This window comes from Oncorhynchus nerka, linkage group LG14 (assembly GCF_034236695.1).
Source record: "Oncorhynchus nerka isolate Pitt River linkage group LG14, Oner_Uvic_2.0, whole genome shotgun sequence".
Classification (NCBI taxonomy): Eukaryota; Metazoa; Chordata; class Actinopteri; order Salmoniformes; family Salmonidae; genus Oncorhynchus; species Oncorhynchus nerka.
The window spans coordinates 15,242,734-15,264,530 of NC_088409.1; the positions used below are offsets into that span (position 1 = coordinate 15,242,734).

The 21,797-nt window shown below is 41.1% G+C and overlaps 1 long non-coding RNA gene across 1 annotated transcript; it reads right to left on the minus strand.

Annotated features, from left to right (window-relative positions):
- Nucleotides 1-871: 871 nt before the first annotated feature.
- Nucleotides 872-21,535, minus strand: LOC135574962 (uncharacterized). Its single transcript, XR_010465663.1, has 3 exons — nucleotides 21,450-21,535; nucleotides 17,858-17,915; nucleotides 872-1,390 (listed from the first exon to the last, which is right to left on the minus strand). It is a non-coding gene; the product is annotated as an uncharacterized LOC135574962 (long non-coding RNA).
- Nucleotides 21,536-21,797: the final 262 nt, after the last annotated feature.

Below are 21,797 nucleotides of genomic sequence, written 5' to 3' on the forward strand. Positions count from 1 at the left end.
CTCTGTGTGTCTCTGTCAGACTGATGTGTCTGCCGTGTGTTTGTCTGGTGTCTGTCTGTGTGTGTGTCTGGTGTGTGTGTGTGTGTGTGTGTGTGTCTGGTGTGTGTGTGTGTCTCTGTGTGTGTGTCTGGTGTGTGTGTGTGTCTCTGTCAGACTGACCTGGGTCTTTCACTGCCGCTGGACACTGCTGTGTGTGTGTCTCTGTGTGTGTCTGGTGTGTGTCTGTGTGTGTGTGTGTGTGTGTCTGGCGTGTGTCTGTGTGTGTGTGTTAATCCACAAATCCATGAATTAGAACGCACACACCAGACACACACAAGCACATTAGGATATGTAGTCCAAAGAGCCAAAACAACAGTCCAGATGTGAATTGAAACACCATAGTGGAGCTGTAAAAGGTGAGTGTGTGTCGTGAGAGAGCAGCCTGGAGCGTTTAGTACTGTAGTGTTTTAACCTGCTGTGAACTGGGAGACCAGACAGAGGGGGAGAGCCTGGCGTCAGCCATGTTTCTCTCTGTTGTCAGACCTGTTCTCTTCAGCACTAGAGACACAAGCCAATACACGCTTCTACATCTATAAGTCTTTCAGAATGAAGTTTTCTTTCCACTTGGAGCTGTGTGAATTTCCCTTTTGAACGATTAGCTACATAGTTAACAACACTTCCAAAACAATGTTCTTAGTGTACCTACAAGGTTATGGAATTTGGATATGGGATAGCATTACCTGTTCTGAGAACAAAGTATTTCACGTGATTCGATTTATAATATGTTTCATCTTATTGCAAAACACAAATGAAATTCCTTCAGATTATGATTGAAAGTTAACAGATGTGCCTAAATTATGTTCTGAAGGACCTCAAAGCTGCTATTTTTCATAAAGACGTTTATTAATACAAATATACATAATCATATATCATTTCATTGGTGAATCATTTCCTAAAATGTATCTTCACTCCAAGAAGTATGTTGACATCCATCATCACATTGTTAAATCTGCCAACGTATTTTTACAACCTGTTTCTAACAAACACATCGTAACATGACTCCTTGACTCTTCCGGAGCATTCACACACATTTGGCAATGCATTAGACAGCCAATCAAATCAATCACCAATGGACATCTGTTTCCAGACAGCCTGATCTGGGCCACAGTTTGGTTGATTTGAGTCAATCAACAGACACATGGGTCAAAGCCTGCAATCTCTTCAGTCTCCCTCCAGACAGCCACACAGAGAGACGCCTGAGCTGTCTAAACCAGGATATCAGATCAGCTAATGGCTAATAGACACGATATTTCCTAGTGGGCTGGATGAAAGGCTGTGATTGCAGGGAGAGCATTTCCATTTTTGTCTCCGAGCAGGGATTTCAGCCACACTGATTCTGAGCCATTAGATACTGAGAGAAAACAGACAGAACACAATCAACAACATCTCTAAAACTTTCACAGGAAATGAACATCTAACTGACTAACTGATTGGGAATAAGATGCTGGAGTAACAGAGCTGAGCTCTCTTAACAACTTTAATAGCAAAGAATGGTGAATAAATTCTGTTTTACGGTAACCAATCAACTGAATGTCCTGTGGATTGTTGGATCATCAGCATTCCTATCGGAGTCATTGTATCTATTTGCATCACAAATATGATGTAGGGGACAGGGTACATATGATGTAGGGGACAGGGTACATATGATGTAGGGGACAGGGTACATATGATGTAGGGGACAGGGTACATAAGATTATTAACATATGTGACCTCATCAATACCCTTCATCATGACGTAGTTGCTTGTTTGATGCATTTGCATGCAGAATCTTGCTTTATTGTCCTTAACAAATAATCCCCCAAACACTTAAAGGATTAAAATATTAAAATAAAAAACCAGATTAAAATAAAAAACATTACTCAACAGTCTTGATATAATGTGCCTGAATTCATTTAGTGTACCTACTGTGCTTCTACACCTGCATTGCTTGCTGTTTGGGGTTTTAGGCTGGGTTTCTGTACAGCACTTTGAGATATCAGCTGATGTACGAAGGGCTATATAAATACATTTGATTTAAATGTAGAGTAATTTCCAGTAAGTCATTCATATAGAACTAAATTGGTCTCTGTCTGTCTGTCTGTCTGTCTGTCTGAGGGGATACGACATTGGAAATTGCCAAGGTGAAACATTTGGGATTAACTGGGATTGACTGTGAGATTGATTAAGAAATGCAAACACAGTCTTGTAAAAATGGTGGCATAAAGGTGATGCCATAATAACTTAAGGTTGGTGGAATTAAGTGATTGCTTTAAGGTCATTTCTTTTGGAGGTCTGTATGTAGGAAATGAGTCTAGAGGGGTGAATTCTTCTTTAATATGACATGTTTCATCCTAAATCCTAATCAAACTACACTGTTGCTGCTACAGAATAACACAAATAAATGTATCTTCCAGTAGTGAGGGGAACTTTCTAATTATCTTCCAATACTTTCTTACTGCTGTGGGTCTATGATGGGTTAGTAAAGTGTGTACATGCAGGTAGAGAGCGATTCCAGACATCTCTGCTGCTTGTCGTTTGGTGTCACCACCACAAAGTGTTACACTACTGCCGTCCGCTGGAACTGATTTCCATACAGGTTTCTAAGCAACAAGATGTTTAGTTTGCTTTGTTGTTGTGTTGTACTTTTCCAGTTCATAATGTACACGTCTGGAATGCTGTTTCAGCCAATCAGCATCCAGGATCCGAATGAGGTTTTCTATGTATTCTAAATCTGTATTTGTTCCCCCACCCTACACGCCCCCCATACTGGACTCTCTCTAGCAGTGAGGAAAGAGCAGTGGTGGGAAAAGTACCCCATTTTTTAAAAGTGAAAGTCACCCAGTAAAATACTAGTTGAGTAAAAGTCTAAAGTAAATGTAATTGGTAAAATATATTTAAGTATCAAAAGTAAAAGTATAAATCTACAACAACAAAACTTCCTTACATAAAGCAAACCAAACGGCAGCACATTCTTGTTTTTTTATTTACAGACAGGCAGGTGCATGGTCCAACACTTTAACATTTTATTACTGAAGTACTTTACATTACTGCGAGAGAGCGACAGTATATGTAGACCCTGGGATGAATTGGTACCAAATGTATTTTGAGTGTACCATAAAATAGCCTGTCATACCAAAACAGGATTGAAAGCTGATGATTTTCTTGCCCTGTAACATTGTTAGAGAGAACAGCTTGGCCCCTGCCTGGGCAGGCAGCTAGTTGGACATACTCTTAGGGTCTGCTCCTCAGGAGACCAATAGACACTTTATGTGGGGATTTGAGACACTGACTTTATAGCTCTACTGTACAAAACACACTGTAAAACATTCACACAATATACACTCACAGCACCGAGAAGGAGTTGGTTTTCTAATTAACACCACTGTACCCCAAAAATAAACTCATTTAACTGAGTGACACCAAGAAGTTGATTCACGGTTGGGATGGTGTTCTTCGGCTTGCAAGCCTCCCCCTTTTTCCTCCAAACATAACGATGGTCATTATGGCCAAACAGTTCTATTTTTGTTTCATCAGACCAGAGGACACTTCTCCAAAAAGTACAATCTTTGTCCCCATGTGAAGTTGCAAACCGTAGTCAGACTTTTTTATGGTTGTTTTGGAGCAGTGGCTTCTTCCTTGCTGAGCGACCTTTCAGGTTATGTCGATATAGGACTCGTTTTACTGTGGATACTTTTGTACTTGTCTCCTCAAGCATCTTCACAAGGTCCTATGCTGTTGTTCTGGGAATGATTTACACTTCTCGCACCAAGGTCTGTTCATCTCTAGGAGACAGAACACGTCTCCTTCCTGAGTGGTATGACGGCTGCATGGTCCCATGGTGTTTATACTTGCGTACTATTGTTTGTACAGATGAACATGGAACCTTCAGGCGTTTGGAAATTGCCCCCAAGGATGAACCAGACTTGTGGTGGTCTACAATTTTTTTTCTGAGGTCTTTTTTCTGAGGCTGATTTCTTTTGATTTTCCCATGATATCAAGAAATGAGGCACTGAGTTTGAAGTTAGGCCTTGAAATACATCCACGGATACACCTCCAATTGACTCAAATTATGTCAATTAGCCTATCAAAAGCCATGACATCACTTTCTGGAATTTTCCAAGTTGTTTAAAGGCACGGTCAACTTAGTGTATGTAAACTTCTGACCCACTGGAATTTTGATACAGTGAATTATAAGTGAAATAATCTGCCTGTAGACAATTGTTGGACAAATTACTTGTGTCATGCACAAAGTAGATGTCCTATCTGACTCGCCAAAACTATAGTTTGTTAACAAGAAATTTGTGGAGTTGTTGAAAAACGAGTTTTAATGACTCCAACCTTAGTGTACGTAAACTTCCGACTTCAACTGTATATACCAAAACAGTTTCTTAGGAATATTTTGAAGCGAATTTGGAACAGTTTACTGATTCTAAATCTACTATGTGATATCTGTCCTATAGTATTTATGATAATATACACTACCATTCAAAAGCTTGGGGTCACTTACAAATGTCCTTGTTTTCCATGAAAACATACATGAAATTAGATGCATAATTAATAGTAAATATATTCAAGACGTTGACAAGGTTGTAAATAATGACTTTTTAATTTCAATAATAGTGTCCTTCAAACTTTGCTTTCGTCAAAGAATCCTCCATTTTCAGCAATTACAGCCTTGCAGACCTTGGCATTCTAGTTGTCAATTCTTTGAGGTAATCTGAAGAGATTTCACCCCGTGCTTCCTGAAGCACCTCCCACAAGTTGGATTGGCTTGATGGGCACTTCTTACGTACCCTACGGTCAAGCTGCTCCCACAACAGCTCAGTAGGGTTGGGATCCGGTGACTGTGCTGGCCACTCCATTATAGACAGAATACCAGCTGACTGCTTCTTCCCTAAATAGTTTGGAGCTGTGCTTTGGGTCATTGTCCTGTTGTAGGAGGAAATTGGCTCCAATTAAGCGCCATCCACAGGGTATGGCGTTGCGAAATGGAGTGACAGGCTTCCTTCTTCAAGATCCCTTTTACCCTGTACAAATCTCCCACTTTACCACCACCAAAGCACCCCCAGACCATCACATTGCCTCCACCATGCTTGACAGATGGCGTCATTCCTCCAGCATTTTATTTATTTATTCTGCGTCTCACGAAAGTACTTCTTTGTGATCTGAACACCTCAAACTTAGATTTGTCTGTTCATAACCATTTTTTCCAGACTTCCTCTGTCCAGTGTCTGTGTTCTTTTGCCCATATTAATCTTTTCTTTTTATTGCTCAGTCCGAGACATGGCTTTTTCTTTCTATCGCCTCTGTTTTGTGGGTACTATTTAATGAAGCTGCCAGTTGAGGACTTGTGAGGCGTTTGTTTTTCAGACTAGACACTCTAATGTACTTGTCCTCTTTCTCAGTTGTGCTTTCTATTCTGGTTAGAGCTAGTTTTCACTGTTCTGTGAAGGGAGTAGTACACAGCGTTGTACGAGATCTTCAGTTTCTTGGCAATTTCTCGCATGGAATAGCCTTAATTTCTCAGAACAAGAATAGACTGACGAGATTCAGAAGAAAATTCTTTGTTTCTGGCCATTTTGAGCCTGTAATTGAACCCACAAATGCTGATGCTCCAGATACTCAACTAGTCTAAAGAAGGCCAGTTTTATTGCTTCTTTAATCAGAACAACAGTTTTCAGCTGTGCTGACATAATTGCTAAAGGGTTTTCTAATGATCAATTAGCCTTTTAAAATGAAAAACTTGGATTAGTTAACACAACGTTCCATTGGAACACAGGAGTGATGGTTGCTAATAATGGGCCTCTATACACCTATGTAGATATTCCATTAAAATCCTGCCGTTTCCAGCTACAATAGTCATTTACAACATTAACGATGTCTACACTGTATTTCTGATCAATTTTATGTTATTTTAAATGGACAAAAAAGGTGATTTTCTTTCAAAAACAAGGACATTTCTAAGCAACCCCAAACTTTTGAATGGTAGTGTACATGCATGGTCTGAGATGGAAAGCATATAGAACAGAGTCAAATAGAATAGAGAAGCCAATAGTAGAATAGAGTAGAATAGAGAGTAGAGTAGCGTAGAATAAAGTAGAGTAGAGCAGAGGAGAATCGAGTGAAATAGAGTAGACCATAGTAGAGCAGAGTAGAATAGAGCAGAATAGATTAGACCATAGTAGAGTAGAGTAGAGCAGAGTAGAATAGAGTAGAGCAGAATAGCGTAGTACAGAGTAGAGCCGATTACAGTAGAGTAGAAGAGAAGAGTAGAACAGAATAGAGTAGAATAGAGTAGACTAGAGTAGAGCACAGTACAGTAGAATAGAGTAAAATAGAATAGAGTAGACTAAAGCAGAGCAAAGTAGAATAGAGAAGAGTAGAGCAGAGCAGAGTAGAATAGAGTAGAGAGGAGCAGAGTAGAATAGAGCAGAGTAGTGCAGTGTATAGCAGAGTAAAATAGAGTAGAATGGAATAGAGAATAATAGAATAGAGTACAATACAGTAGAATAGAGCAGTGTAGAATAGAACAGAGTAGAATAGAGTAGAATAGAGTAGAGTAGAACAGAGTAGAATAGAGTAGAGTAGAATAGAGCAGATTAGAGTAGAATAGATTAGAGTAGAATAGAGTAGAGTAGAATAGAGTTGAATAGAGTAGAATAGAGTATAATAGAGTAGAGTAGAATAGAGTAGAGCAGATTAGAATAGAGCAGAGTGCAGTGTGGGGCGGCAGGTAGCCTAGTGGTTAGCGCGTTGGACTAATAACCAGACGGTTGCAAGATCAAATCCCCCAGTTGACAAGGTAAAAATCTGTTTTTCTGCCCCTGAACAAGGCAGTTAACCGACTGTTCTTAGGCCGTCATTGTAAATAAGACTTTGTTCTTAACTGACTTGCCTAGTTAAATAAAGGGGAAAAAAGAATACAGTAGAATAGAGCAGATTTCAGTGGAATAGTGCAGATTACAGTAGATTAGAATAACAGATACACATTTGTGAGAAGAGCATCAACAGTGTTGAAGGCTTCCCTTTCGTTTCCCTCTCTGTTCCCATGGGGAAGTAAAGCTGATAGATGACTGCTGTGAGATAGATAACCCTACAGTGACTTTGCATTAACATGTGTCAGATAAGAGACTTTCAAGTGTCTGGTGAGAACTAAATAATTAGCTATTGCCGCCTTTAGCATTTGAATGGGCCCTTTAACTCTGAAAGCTCTCATTGTTTTGAGTAACGGCTCAGGCCCTATACCCTCAGTATCAGCTAAGTCTCCTATTGAAGAGGGAATCAGAAGATAAACGTTTAAATGAAGGATAAGAGGTCCTGGTCTCTTTGTAGGTCAAGAGGCAGCAGGACCTGTTTTGTTGCCCATCACTAGATTGTCATTTCAATGGATTACTGAAGGGGTAAACAAAGTCATGCTGATAGCACCCTCACATCATGAATACGATCAAATGTGTCTCACAAGTGCACAGAAGTTCTTTCCCCAAACCCTCATCATTGATCCCAGAATAGCAAGATAGGCTATCACATGAAGTAAATGACAATCCAAAATGAAGTGTCAACGCACTAGAGTCAACAGCACCCTGGAGTCAACAGTCTAAGCAAGCTAATGAAGTGGAGGATGTGTCGAGGTGCTTCCACCCAGCACTGGATCTAATGCAATTCAATTCAATAGACAATACTATAGAGTCAACACACACTAAACAACAGTCATCAAGCAAATGGAGGAGGTATCAAGGACAAGGTGCTTCTACACATTACTAGGTCTACGAAGGCTCCAGCGATACTGTCCCGTATAAGGAGGCAGCCATGACCAGACAACTGTAAAGAATAACAACAGACAGCCGTGTCCAGACAACTGTAAAGAATACCAACAGACAGCCATGTCCAGACAACTGTAAAGAATACCAATAGCCATGTCCAAACAACTGTAAAGAATACCAACAGACAGCCATGGCCAGACAAGTGTAAAGAATACCAAACAGACAGCCGTGTCTAGACAACTGTAAAGAATACCAACAGACAGCCATGTCCAGACAACTGTAAAGAATACCAACAGCCATGTCTAGACAACTGTAAAGAATAACAACAGACAGCCATGTCCAGACAACTTTAAAGAATACCAACAGCCATGTCTAGACAACTGTAAAGAATACCAACAGACAGCCATGTCCAGACAACTGTAAAGAATACCAACAGACAGCCATGTCCAGACAACTGTAAAGAATACCAACAGCCATGTCTAGACAACTGTAAAGAATACCAACAGACAGCCATGTCCAGACAACTGTAAAGAATACCAACAGACAGCCATGTCCAGACAACTGTAAAGAATAACAACAGCCATGTCTATACAACTGTAAAGAATACCAACAGACAGCCATGTCTAGACAACTGTAAAGAATACCAACAGACAGCCATGTCCAGACAACTGTAAAGAATACCAACAGCCATGTCCAGACAACTGTAAAGAATACCAACAGACAGCCATGTCCAGACAACTGTAAAGAATACCAACAGCCATGTCCAGACAACTGTAAAGAATACCAACAGCCATGTCCAGACAACTGTAAAGAATACCAACAGACAGCCATGTCTAGACAACTGTAAAGAATACCAACAGACAGCCATGTCCAGACAACTGTAAAGAATACCAACAGCCATGTCCAAACAACTGTAAAGATTACCAACAGACAGCCATGACCAGACAACTGTAAAGAATAACAACAGCCATGTCTAGACAACTGTAAAGAATACCAACAGACAGCCATGTCTAGACAACTGTAAAGAATACCAACAGACAGCCATGTCCAGACAACTGTAAAGAATACCAACAGACAGCCATGTCCAGACAACTGTAAAGAATAACAACAGCCATGTCTAGACAACTGTAAAGAATACCAACAGACAGCCATGACCAGACAACTGTAAAGAATAACAACAACCATGTCTAGACAACTGTAAAGAATACCAACAGACAGCCATGTCTAGACAACTGTAAAGAATACCAACAGACAGCCATGTCCAGACAACTGTAAAGAATACCAACAGCCATGTCCAAACAACTGTAAAGAATACCAACAGACAGCCATGACCAGACAACTGTAAAGAATAACAACAGCCATGTCTAGACAACTGTAAAGAATACCAACAGACAGCCATGTCTAGACAACTGTAAAGAATACCAACAGACAGCCATGTCCAGACAACTGTAAAGAATACCAAACAGACAGCCATGTCCAGACAACTGTAAAGAATACCAACAGACAGCCATGTCCAGACAAGTGTAAAGAATACCAAACAGACAGCCATGTCTAGACAACTGTAAAGAATACCAACAGACAGCCATGTCCAGACAACTGTAAAGAATACCAACAGACAGCCATGTCCAGACTAGTGTAAAGAATAACAACAGACAGCCATGTCTAGACAACTGTAAAGAATACCAACAGACAGCCATGTCCAGACAACTGTAAAGAATACCAACAGCCAGCCATGTCTAGACAACTGTAAAGAATACCAACAGCCAGCCATGTCTAGACAACTGTAAAGAATACCAACAGCCAGCCATGTCTAGACAACTGTAAAGAATACCAACAGCCATGTCCAGACTAGTGTAAAGAATAACAACAGACAGCCATGTCCAGACAACTGTAAAGAATACCAACAGACAACCATTTCTAGACAACTGTAAAGAATACCAACAGACAGCCATGTCTAGACAACTGTAAAGAATACCAACAGACAGCCATGTCTAGACAACTGTAAAGAATACCAACAGACAGCCATGTCCAGACAACTGTAAAGAATACCAACAGACAGCCATGTCCAGACAACTGTAAAGAATACCAACAGACAGCCATGTCCAGACAACTGTAAAGAATACCAACAGACAGCCATGTCTAGACAACTGTAAAGAATACCAACAGACAGCCATGTCCAGACAACTGTAAAGAATACCAACAGACAGCCATGTCCAGACAACTGTAAAGAATACCAACAGACAGCCATGTCTAGACAACTGTAAAGAATACCAACAGCCATGTCTAGACAACTGTAAAGAATACCAACAGCCAGCCATGTCCAGACAACTGTAAAGAATACCAACAGCCATGTCCAGACTAGTGTAAAGAATACCAACAGCCATGTCCAGACAACTGTAAAGAATACCAACAGCCATGTCCAGACTAGTGTAAAGAGTACCAACAGACAGGCTTGTTTGCGCATCGTAGTTGAAGTCATTTAACAACATCACATTACTAGATTGCTGGATCATCATGGTTCGGTCACCCTGACCGTGATAACCAATCACATCACACCTGCTGGCATGGTTCTGTGAGCAGATGGTCTACAAATGAGACGACAGGCGTACAGGCCTGTTCAATAGCTTTTAATAGGTACCTGAGCAGTCATACAGCCATCTGTACAGCCTGGGGTCCTACAGGGTATTTCAAACATGTACATGGACAGAGACTGTGGCCGCATCCCAAATGGCACCCCATTCCCTATATAGTGCACTACATTTGACCAGGGTCTATAGGGTACCCATGGGGCTCTGATCAAAAGGAGTGCACAATATAGGGACTAGGGTGGAATTTGTAACGCAGCCTGACAGATTGACAGATAGTGTAACTTGTGTGCTGACCCTCACTCTGAGGCAAATATATGACAGTATTTACAGTATAGCTACTATAAATCAATGAGGTTATGTCAGTTAATTGTTTTCTGCAGTGCAGGGCCATACACAGATTAGGTGGATTTGTTTTGCCTAAAGTGTTAATCCCTAAACCTGTACAGGAGGTCAACGACAGGGCCAAGGCTGTTTGGGAGGTTTTGGAGTATAGTGTGTCCCTGTCGAGGGTGGTGTGGTTGATCATCTGTTCATAGACACACTCAGAAAAAAGGGTTCCAAAATGGTTCTTTGGCTGTCCCCATAGAACCCATTTTGGTTACACGTAGAACCCTTTTGAGTTCCATGTAGAACCCTCTGTGGAAAGGGGGGTTCTACATGGAACCAAAAAGGGTCCTTCAAAGGGTTCTCCTATGGGGACAGTCGGAGAACATTTTTAGGTTCTAGATAGCACCTTTTTTCTAAGAGTTTAGTTTGGTGACAACGTCAGATGGCGGATAATGCGGATAGCTTTAGCTGTACTGAACATGCTGCTTCCTTTTTCCCACAAATAATGAACTAGTGGCTGGTGTTTATCTGACTAGATAGAGCAAGAGCTCCCTGAAGACAGAGACGGGGAGAGAATAAAAAAGTTGAAGACGAAATAAAAAATAAAAAGTCAGACTGATAAGTTCCCTGTAACCAAGGACATTAAAAAGGCCAGCAGAGCCACATACCTCAGCTGATCTTATCATAGCCAAACCCTTATGTAAACCGATATCATTGAGTCATAGGTACAGATACAGGAACTGCAGGGTGTCATAAAGCTTACAGCACGTGTCTCTCCTGTCCTGCCCCACAGCATTCAACAGAACACAATGATGTCAGCGGTGGCAGATTGCTTTATCTAATTCACTCCTTTCCCCTGTCTCTACCATTAGGACCTTGCCTGAACTTCCATTGAATTGACAAATCTTCACTTGGGAGAACTGGGTCGGAGCTGCGGGGAGCCCCAAATTGAATTACATGCACATTTCTCAGTCACAAAGGAGAGCTATCACTAATTAAAACATGTGATTGATGAGACTGACGGTCCATGCTGGAGGAGGATAAATCACGCTCTTCACTTTGCTGCATTGGTTTCTATCTCATCTATCTACAACATTACCCACTGGTTGAGTCAGTGTTGTTTCCATGTCATTTCAACAACACTCAATGTCTTTCCTTCTGATGACGTTGAATCAACATGGAAAACTGATTAAAGTCATCAACGTGATGGAATTTGGAGAATTTTACTCCTTTTTTTCCACCCCCAAAAAATTATCTTTTGGTATTTTATACATGATGATGTGGCTGGTGACACTTTGCTTCAATATCTTCAAAACTTGACTGCTGACATGCAACACATTTTGGGACTGTATGAACAGTGGATTCATAAAAAATGTATTAAAAAAAAATCAATATTTCTTTTGGACTGGATTTTCCCTTTCAACCTAAATCCAGTGACATGGTACACATTTTTGTTGATTTCACGTTTGAATTCATCCTCTCCTTGGTCAAAACAGAGCCAAACTACTGAAAAAGGATCGCTGTATGTGCGGGTGAGTGAGTGCAAGAATTCAGAGCAAAATACACTGAGTGTACAAAACATTAAGAACACCGGCTCTTTCCATGACATAGACTGACCAGGTGAATCCAGGTGAAAGATATGATCCCTTATTGATGTCACTTGTTAAATCCACTTCAATCAGTGTAGATGAGGGAGGAGACCTGGTTAAAGAAGGATTTTTAAGCCTTGAGACATGGATTGTGTATGTGTTGCCATTCAGAGGGTAAATGGGCAAGACAAAGATGTAAGTGCCTTTGAATGGGGTATTGTAGTAGGTGCCAGGTGCACCGATTTGTGTCAAGAACTGCAATGGTGCTGGAGTTTTCACGCAGCACAAACTCATTCCACAGGGGATGAGTATCTGTGCATGTTCACTCCTCCCTTGTACTTAATTGATGAATTAAGGTCAAAAATTAGTAAGGAACTCCCCTCACTTGGTTGTCTAGGGATTAATTGGAACAAAAAAACAAAAACCTGCAGACACTCGGCGCTCCGTGGAATGAGTTTGACACCCCTCCCTGTAGAGTCCATGCCCCGATGAATTGAGGCTGTTCTGATGGCAAAATGTATGTATTCTTCAGTGAGACAACAGAAACAAACAAACCAAATATGATTTGAAACTTCTCTTGTGTAGGTTTATACTGAGATAGATTATAAAGGAGATACACGGGAAAGTCCATTGTATATAATAGTGACCTGCTTTCTACACTCATGCTCTTAATTATGTTACCCAACAGGAACTCTGACCCAGTAAAAAGGCAAGCTGTCAAACCACCGTCCAGGGACAGCACTTAGTGTGTAATCACTGTCTGTCTAATGGCTTTAGAACTGAGCTAATGGCACACACACACACACACACACACACACACACACACACACACACACATCCTATTATCTGTACCTGCAGCTCTCTGATCAATGATGTCTGACTGTCCTGTTCTCTGTACCTGCAGCTCTCTGATCAGTAATGTCTGTCTGTGTGTCCTCTGTACCTGCAGCTCTCTGATCAATGATGTCTGACTGTCCTGTTCTCTGTACCTGCAGCTCTCTGATCAGTAATGTCTGTCTGTGTGTCCTCTGTACCTGCAGCTCTCTGATCAATGATGTCTGACTGTCCTGTTCTCTGTACCTGCAGCTGTCTGATCAGTGATGTCTGTCTGTCCTGTCCTCTGTAGCTACCTGCAGCTCTCTGATCAATGATGTCTGACTGTCCTGTTCTCTGTACCTGCAGCTCTCTGATCAGTGATGTCTGTCTGTCCTGTCCTCTGTAGCTACCTGCAGCTCTCTGATCAATGATGTCTGACTGTCCTGTCCTCTGTAGCTACCTGCAGCTCTCTGATCAATGATGTCTGACTGTCCTGTTCTCTGTACCTGCAGCTGTCTGATCAGTGATGTCTGTTTGTCCTGTCCTCTGTAGCTACCTGCAGCTCTCTGATCAGTGATGTCTGTCTGTCCTATTCTCTGTACCTGCAGCTGTCTGATCAGTGATATGTCTGTCCTGTCCTCTGTAGCTACCTGAAGCTGTCTGATCAGTGATGTCTGTCTGTCCTGTCCTCTGTAGCTACCTGCAGCTGTCTGATCAGTGATGTCTGTCTGTCCTGTCCTCTGTAGCTACCTGCAGCTGTCTGGTCAGTGATGTCTGTCTGTCCTGTCCTCTGTAGCTACCTGCAGCTCTCTGATGTCTGTCAGTCCTGTTCTCTGTAGCTACCTGCAGCTGTCTGATCAGTGATGTATGTCAGTCCTGTTCTCTGTAGCTACCTGCAGCTCTCTGATCAGTGATGTATGTCTGTGCTGTTCTCTGTAGCTACCTGCAGCTCTCTGATCAGTGATGTCTGTCAGTCCTGTTCTCTGTAGCTACCTGCAGCTCTCTGATCAGTGATGTCTGTCTGCTGCTTCTCTGATATGTCTGTGCTGTTCTCTGTAGATACCTGCAGCTCTCTGATCAGTGATATGTCTGTCAGTACCTGTTCTCTGTCAGTGATACCTGCAGCTGCAGCTGTCTGATCAGTGATATGTCTGTGCTGTTCTCTGTAGATACCTGCAGCTGTCTGATCAGTGATATGTCTGTGCTGTTCTCTGTAGCTACCTGCAGCTGTCTGATCAGTGATATGTCTGTGCTGTTCTCTGTAGCTACCTGCAGCTGTCTGATCAGTGATATGTCTGTGCTGTTCTCTGTAGCTACCTGCAGCTGTCTGATCAGTGATATGTCTGTCTGTCCTGTTCTCTGTAGCTACCTGCAGCTGTCTGATCAGTGATATGTCTGTGCTGTTCTCTGTAGCTACCTGCAGCTGTCTGGTCAGTGATGTCTGTCTGTCCTGTTCTCTGTAGCTACCTGCAGCTGTCTGATCAGTGATGTCTGTCTGTCCTGTCCTCTGTAGCTACCTGCAGCTGTCTGATCAGTGATGTCTGTCTGTCCTGTCCTCTGTAGCTACCTGCAGCTCTCTGATCAGTGTTGTCTGTCAGTCCTGTCCTCTGTAGCTACCTGCAGCTGTCTGATCAGTGATGTCTGTCTGTCCTGTCCTCTGTAGCTACCTGCAGCTCTCTGATCAGTGTTGTCTGTCAGTCCTGTTCTCTGTAGCTACCTGCAGCTGTCTGATCAGTGATGTCTGTCTGACCTGTCCTCTGTAGCTACCTGCAGCTCTCTGATCAGTGATATGTCTGTCCTGTCCTCTGTAGCTACCTGCAGCTCTCTGATCAGTGATGTCTGTCTGTCCTGTCCTCTGTAGCTACCTGCAGCTCTCTGATCAGTGTTGTCTGTCTGTCCTGTCCTCTGTAGCTACCTGCAGCTGTCTGATCAGTGATGTCTGTCTGTCCTGTCCTCTGTAGCTACCTGCAGCTGTCTGATCAGTGTTGTCTGTCAGTCCTGTCCTCTGTAGCTACCTGCAGCTGTCTGATCAGTGATATGTCTGTGCTGTTCTCTGTAGCTACCTGCAGCTGTCTGGTCAGTGATATGTCTGTGCTGTTCTCTGTAGCTACCTGCAGCTCTCTGATCAGTGATATATGTCAGTCCTGTTCTCTGTACCTGCAGCTCTCTGATCAGTGATGTCTGTCTGTCCTGTCCTCTGTAGCTACATGCAGCTCTCTGATCAATGATGTATGTCTGTCCTGTTGTCTGTAGCTACCTGCAGCTCTCTGATCAGTGATATATGTCTGTGCTGTCCTCTGTAGCTACCTGCAGCTCTCTGATCAGTGATATATGTCTGTGCTGTTGTCTGTAGATACCTGCAGCTGTCTGATCAGTGATGTCTGTCAGTCCTAGCCTCTGTAGCTACCTGCAGCTGTCTGATCAGTGATGTCTGTCTGTCCTGTTCTCTGTACCTGCAGCTCTCTGATCAGTGATATATGTCCGTGCTGTTGTCTGTAGATACCTGCAGCTCCCTGATCAGTGATGTCTGTCAGTCCTTTCCTCTGTCTAACCTCATCAAATGCTCTAATTGGCCAGCTAAGCTGAGGCCTTATGTGAGAGAGAGACCACAATGAACCTCAGGGGTGCTATCTGAGACACAGCCTATTCCATATGTAGTGCACTATTTCTTGCACTAAATAATAGTGCACTACATAATCCCATAGGGCTCCCTGGTCCAAAGTCCAAAGTGTACTCTATATAGGGAATAGGGTGTAATTTGGGACATAGATTCAGTAATTCTCTATCGTCCTGTCCATCTATCCATCTATCTATTTATGACTGAATTATAAACAAGGTGCCAATCTTATCCATTCATGTGGGGTTGAGGCCTATAGATTTCTCCTAATGTATATTAGGATCTGAATTATGGACTCAGCTCAACGTTAGACCCCTTTTGAGGGAGGAAAGTAGCTGGGAAAACCTTTCCTGGAATTCTTATTCTTTCATCAATGTGGTTTATCAGTCCAATTCATCAAAATTGTATAAACATGGTTGAATGCAATGTACCTTATAAACACAACACTTACATTAATTTACCATAAAATACCAGAAGTGATTCAAAAGTCAACTTTCAGAGGTGGCTATCAAGTAATCAACAATCTATACTCTCCTGTGAGATGTCGTAACCAGAACAACCTCACTAGTCCATTTTGCCTAATTCTCCTTGCTAGCCTCCTGCCTCTCCTAGGTGGACCATTCCAGTGGTGGCTATCCAGCTAGCCTCCTGCCTCCTACTGTAGGTGGACCATTTACAGTTGTAGCTAGCTAGCTAGCCTCCTGCCTCTCCTAGGTGAACCATTCCAGTGGTAGCTAGCTAGCTAGCCTCCTGCCTCTCCTAGGTGGACCATTCCAGTGGTAGCTAGCTAGCTAGCCTCCTGCCTCTCCTAGGTGAACCATTCCAGTGGTAGCTAGCTAGCTAGCCTCCTGCCTCTCCTAGGTGGACCATTCCAGTGGTAGCTAGCTAGCCTCCTGCCTCTCCTAGGTGGACCATTCCAGTGGTAGCTAGCTAGCTAGCCTCCTGCCTCTCCTAGGTGGACCATTCCAGTGGTAGCTAGCTAGCCTCCTGTCACTGCTGTTTCTGTCTTTGGACCCTCACAATAATTTGGCATCTCTTTAAAAGCCGCATGCAAGTCTGATCCTGTCAGTGGGTTTGGTTTTGTTCCTGCAGCCAATTAGCGGGTCCTGCCTTAGCCTGCAGCTAAAAGGAGTCTAATGGCCTGGGTATCCACCTGATAGGTGCAAGAGACAACTACCCACTGGGCTTTCATTTCACAGGAGGGGGTGGAGGAGGGGGAGACTTCTGAGCTTTTCACCATTACACAGGACTTCATTGTGACTGCTGGCCGTTTGATCTTAAAATAATTTACTTAATGATCTCACCGCGGGAGCAATTGGTGCTGCTCGATTAGTCTGCAAGGTCTAATGGACATGGGAAGAAATAGGAGGAAGGAGGGAGGGAGGGAAGGATAGAAGGAGAAAGGGGGGACAGCACAGCGAAGGACTAAATGCTACCATTTTGAAACCTTGGGGAGCGATATTTTCTAGCGTCATGGAGAGACAGCTTGTGACTGTGATCAGGGCTTCCAGGTACATTTCTCTTCTTCTGAAAATAAATGCTACTGTTGTTTAAATATCTAACAGGAAGACAATGTGTAGAGTCAAAGCAGTTTATTAATGATCAGATTGAAACTATTGGAAATATGTGGCTTCCAACCTGGGTAAAAATAATGACATTTGATAGAAAAGCACCAAAAACCATGATCTGTGTGGTGTCCAACCCTGACACAATACATTCCACATTGACCTGTAGAACATGTCTTTGTTTGATGGTTCCCTGCCCTGTTCCAGCCCAATACATTGTCAGAGGAGGATCTTGGTTGGGTTTTGTCAGGCTAGAGCGATAGTGAATCACGTACGGTAATGAGGGGGATAACTAGTACACCGGCGCCCCCGTTATTAAAATAATTACATTTATGATCAGGATTTCCCCTGACAATTCCCCCCGTTTTATGGAATTGAATGAACAGCAATTAAGTTTAATGGGGAAGTTTAGAACTCATTTTAGTTCACAGGGGCAAATTGAATTAAGAGCGCCACATAATTGCAATAACACTGATTCGTCTCCCTGTTAACAAGGAACACCAGATGACTTAATAGAAAATTAAAACACTGTAATTTAACCTTTCGCTGTGTTGTACATACAGTGTGTCTAACTTACCGGTAGGATCCGGTCTTTTCTTCAGGAGCACTGCAGAGCTGGTAATGAATACTTCCACCTATAGAGACACACAAAGGAATCACTATTAATAAAGACTTCTCACCTTTATTGTGCAACGTATAAAGATATAAAGATAATATTATTTGACATTCATTACAGCTGGGCAAAGAGCAAACAGTTATTCAAACGTGAAAGGAAAAACAAGAAAGATCAACATAGAAAATGATGACCTCAAGCACTAGGCATTTTGGGGTCACGGAGGAGAGAAGAGTTGAAAAGGTCATTGGACTAGTACTGTCCAATGAGGAGCCTGGAACTATGTATCTGCCACGGGGCCAGAAAGGCCTTCTAACTGACCCCTGTCCTTGGTTGGAACAAGCAGAGGGAAGGGGGAAGGGTTGGAGAGACGCACCCATTACAATATGGTTGGACTCGGGTAAATTGGTGCAGTTTATAGCAATCCCTCTGGCAAAGAAAGAAGGAGAGAGAGGGGTGTGGGTGGGGTCTAACATAGATGACTGTTATTAAATCACTGAGGAAGGTTGTTAGCGCACGTCAAGTTGTTTGCAACATGTCATGACAAAACCCAGACTCACTCAACCCATTCATTTGCACTTTAGTCTCCACAGTCACATTTTCTGAATGGAATTTTTTTGATAGGCACATAATCTGATGACATCACATTTGATCGACATTAATGTAATGTGGAAGCTGCCAGGTGACCGACTAGGTTACCATAGCAATAATTCATAGACATTGACAACAATTTATAAATCAAAATGGTTTGCCTGCACAAAGGGGTTGTTTTATGGTAATGTACAGAAAAATGTGAACATGTGTACATTTTGTACAATATTGTTCTGTTTCACAGTTGTAATATCTAGGCTGCTATAGGGACTTAATAGACTAAGAAAGGGGAACAAGTTAATTAAAAACTAAAATGATAAGTCCACAACACAGTAAGAATAAGTCAACAACACAGTAACAATAAGTCAACAACACAGTAACAATAAGTCAACAACACAGTAACAATAAATCATGAGCACAGAAACAATAAGTCAACAACACAGTAACAATAAGTCAACAACACAGTAACAATAAGTCAACAACACAGTAACAATAAGTCAACAACACAGTAACAATAAGTCAACAGCACAGTAACAATAAGTCAACAACACAGTAACAATAAGTCAACAACACAGTAACAATAAGTTAACAACACAATAACAATAAGTCAACAACACAGTAACAATAAGTCAACAACACAGTAACAATAAGTCAACAACACAGTAACAATAGTCAACAACACAATAACAATAAGTCAACAACACAGTAACAATAAGTCAACAACACAGTAACAATAAGTCAATAACACAGAGTCCACAACACAGTAACAATAAGTCCACAACACAGTAACAATAAGTCAACAACACAGTAACAATAAGTCAACAACACAGTAACAATAAGTCAACAACACAGTAACAATAAGTCAACAACACAGCAACAATAAGTCAACAGCACAGTAACAATAAGTCAACAACAGTAACAGTCAACAACAATAACAAAAGTCAACACAGCAACAATAAGTCAACAACACAGTAACAAACAATAAGTCAACAACACAGTAACAATAAGTCAACAAAGTAACAAACAACACAGTAACAATAAGTCAACAACACAGTAACAATAAGTCAACAACACAGTAACAATAAGTCAACAACACAGTAACAATAAGTCAACAACACAGTAACAATAAGTCAACAACACAGTAACAATAAGTCAACAACACAGTAACAATAAGTCAACAACACAGTAACAATAAGTCAACAACACAGTAACAATAAGTCAACAACACAGTAACAATAAGTCAACAACACAGTAACAATAAGTCAACAACACAGTAACAATAAGTCAACAACACAGTAACAATAAGTCAACAACACAGTAACAATAAGTCAACAACTCAGTAACAATAAGTCAACAACACAGTAACAATAAGTCAACAACACAGTAACAATAAGTCAACAACACAGTAACAATAAGTCAACAACACAGTAACAATAAGTCAACAACACAGTAACAATAAGTCAACAACAAGTCAACAACACAGTAACAATAAAGTAACAATAAGTCAACAACACAGTAACAATAAGTCAACAACACAGTAACAATAAGTCAACAACACAGTAACAATAAGTCAACAACACAGTAACAATAAGTCAACAACACAGTAACAATAAGTCAAAAGTAACAATAACAAGTCAACAACACAGTAACAATAAGTCAACAGTCAACAACAAGTAATAAGTCAACAACACAGTAACAATGTCAACAACACAGTAACAATAAGTCAACAACACAGTAACAATAAGTCAACTGCACAGTAATAATAAGTAACAATAAGTCAACAACACAGTAACAATAAGTCAACAACACAGTAACAATAAGTCAACAACACAGTAACAATAAGTCAACAACACAGTAACAATAAGTCAACAACACAGTAACAATAAGTCAACAGCACAGTAACAATAAGTCAACAAACAGTAACAATAAGTCAACAACACAGTAACAATAAGTCAACAACACAGTAACAATAAGTCAACAACACAGTAACAATAAGTCAACAACACAGTAACAATAAGTCAACAACAGTAACAGTAACAATAAGTCAACAACACAGTAACAATAAGTCACAACACAGTAACAATAAGTCAACAACACAGTAACAATAAGTCAACAACACAGTAACAATAACACAGTAACAATAAGTCAACAACACAGTAACAATAAGTCAACAACACAGTAACAATAAGTCAACAACACAGTAACAATAAGTCAACAACACAGTAACAATAAGTCAACAACACAGTAACAATAAGTCAACAACACAGTAACAATAAGTCAACAACACAGTAACAATAAGTCAACAACACAGTAACAATAAGTCAACAACACAGTAACAATAAGTCAACAACACAGTAACAATAAGTCAACAACACAGTAACAATAAGTCAACAACACAGTAACAATAAGTCAACAGCACAGTAACAATAAGTCAACAACACAGTAACAATAAGTCAACAACACAGTAACAATAAGTCAACAACACAGTAACAATAAGTCAACAACACAGTAACAATAAGTCAACAACACAGTAACAATAAGTCAACAACACAGTAACAATAAGTCAACAACACAGTAACAATAAGTCAACAACACAGTAACAATAAGTCAACAGCACAGTAACAATGATCTAAACACACAAATGGTGCAGATGTGTTTTTTTTATCACACATTATGAAACTCACATAGTTTTAAAAAAGTCATTTGAACTGTGACTTCTTCACCTACAAAATATTGTGGATGTTTCCATAAAATATATGTATCTCAGTGAAATATTGCAGTAGCCTCTTGCCAAAACACTCATTCACAAAAACAATCGTAAATCTTACAACAAAGCCGGAGGGGAATTTCACAACAATGGAATCTTTATTTCTCAACGCCAATTCTCCAGTTGAAGCTAAAGAGCTAAAAGGACCTAGCACTGCTTTGCATGACAAAGAGGATGTGCTCTCCAAGCTTCAATTACCTTTTAAAGTAGACACCAAAGCAGCATAAGTGGTGGAGAGAGGGCAAACACTAGAGCTGTGAAAAAAAACCTCTCTCCGTTATGCCTTCTTGATTTTATGTTGTGACTTTCAATACAAATCGGGGGCAAAGGTCAGCTGGGTTACTCCATAAAGAGAGGAGAAGCTAAGCGGTATGTTGAACACTAGCCTACACTGCTTATCAACAGCACTGCTTGTCTAGATCTGGAGGTATAACATATTTATTCTCCAAACTAATTATCTACAGTATGTAGACAGGCACTCTTTGATATAGTTACCGATTGGTGATGAACTGTGCTCGACTTAAATCCAATTTTTATGTTATAAAA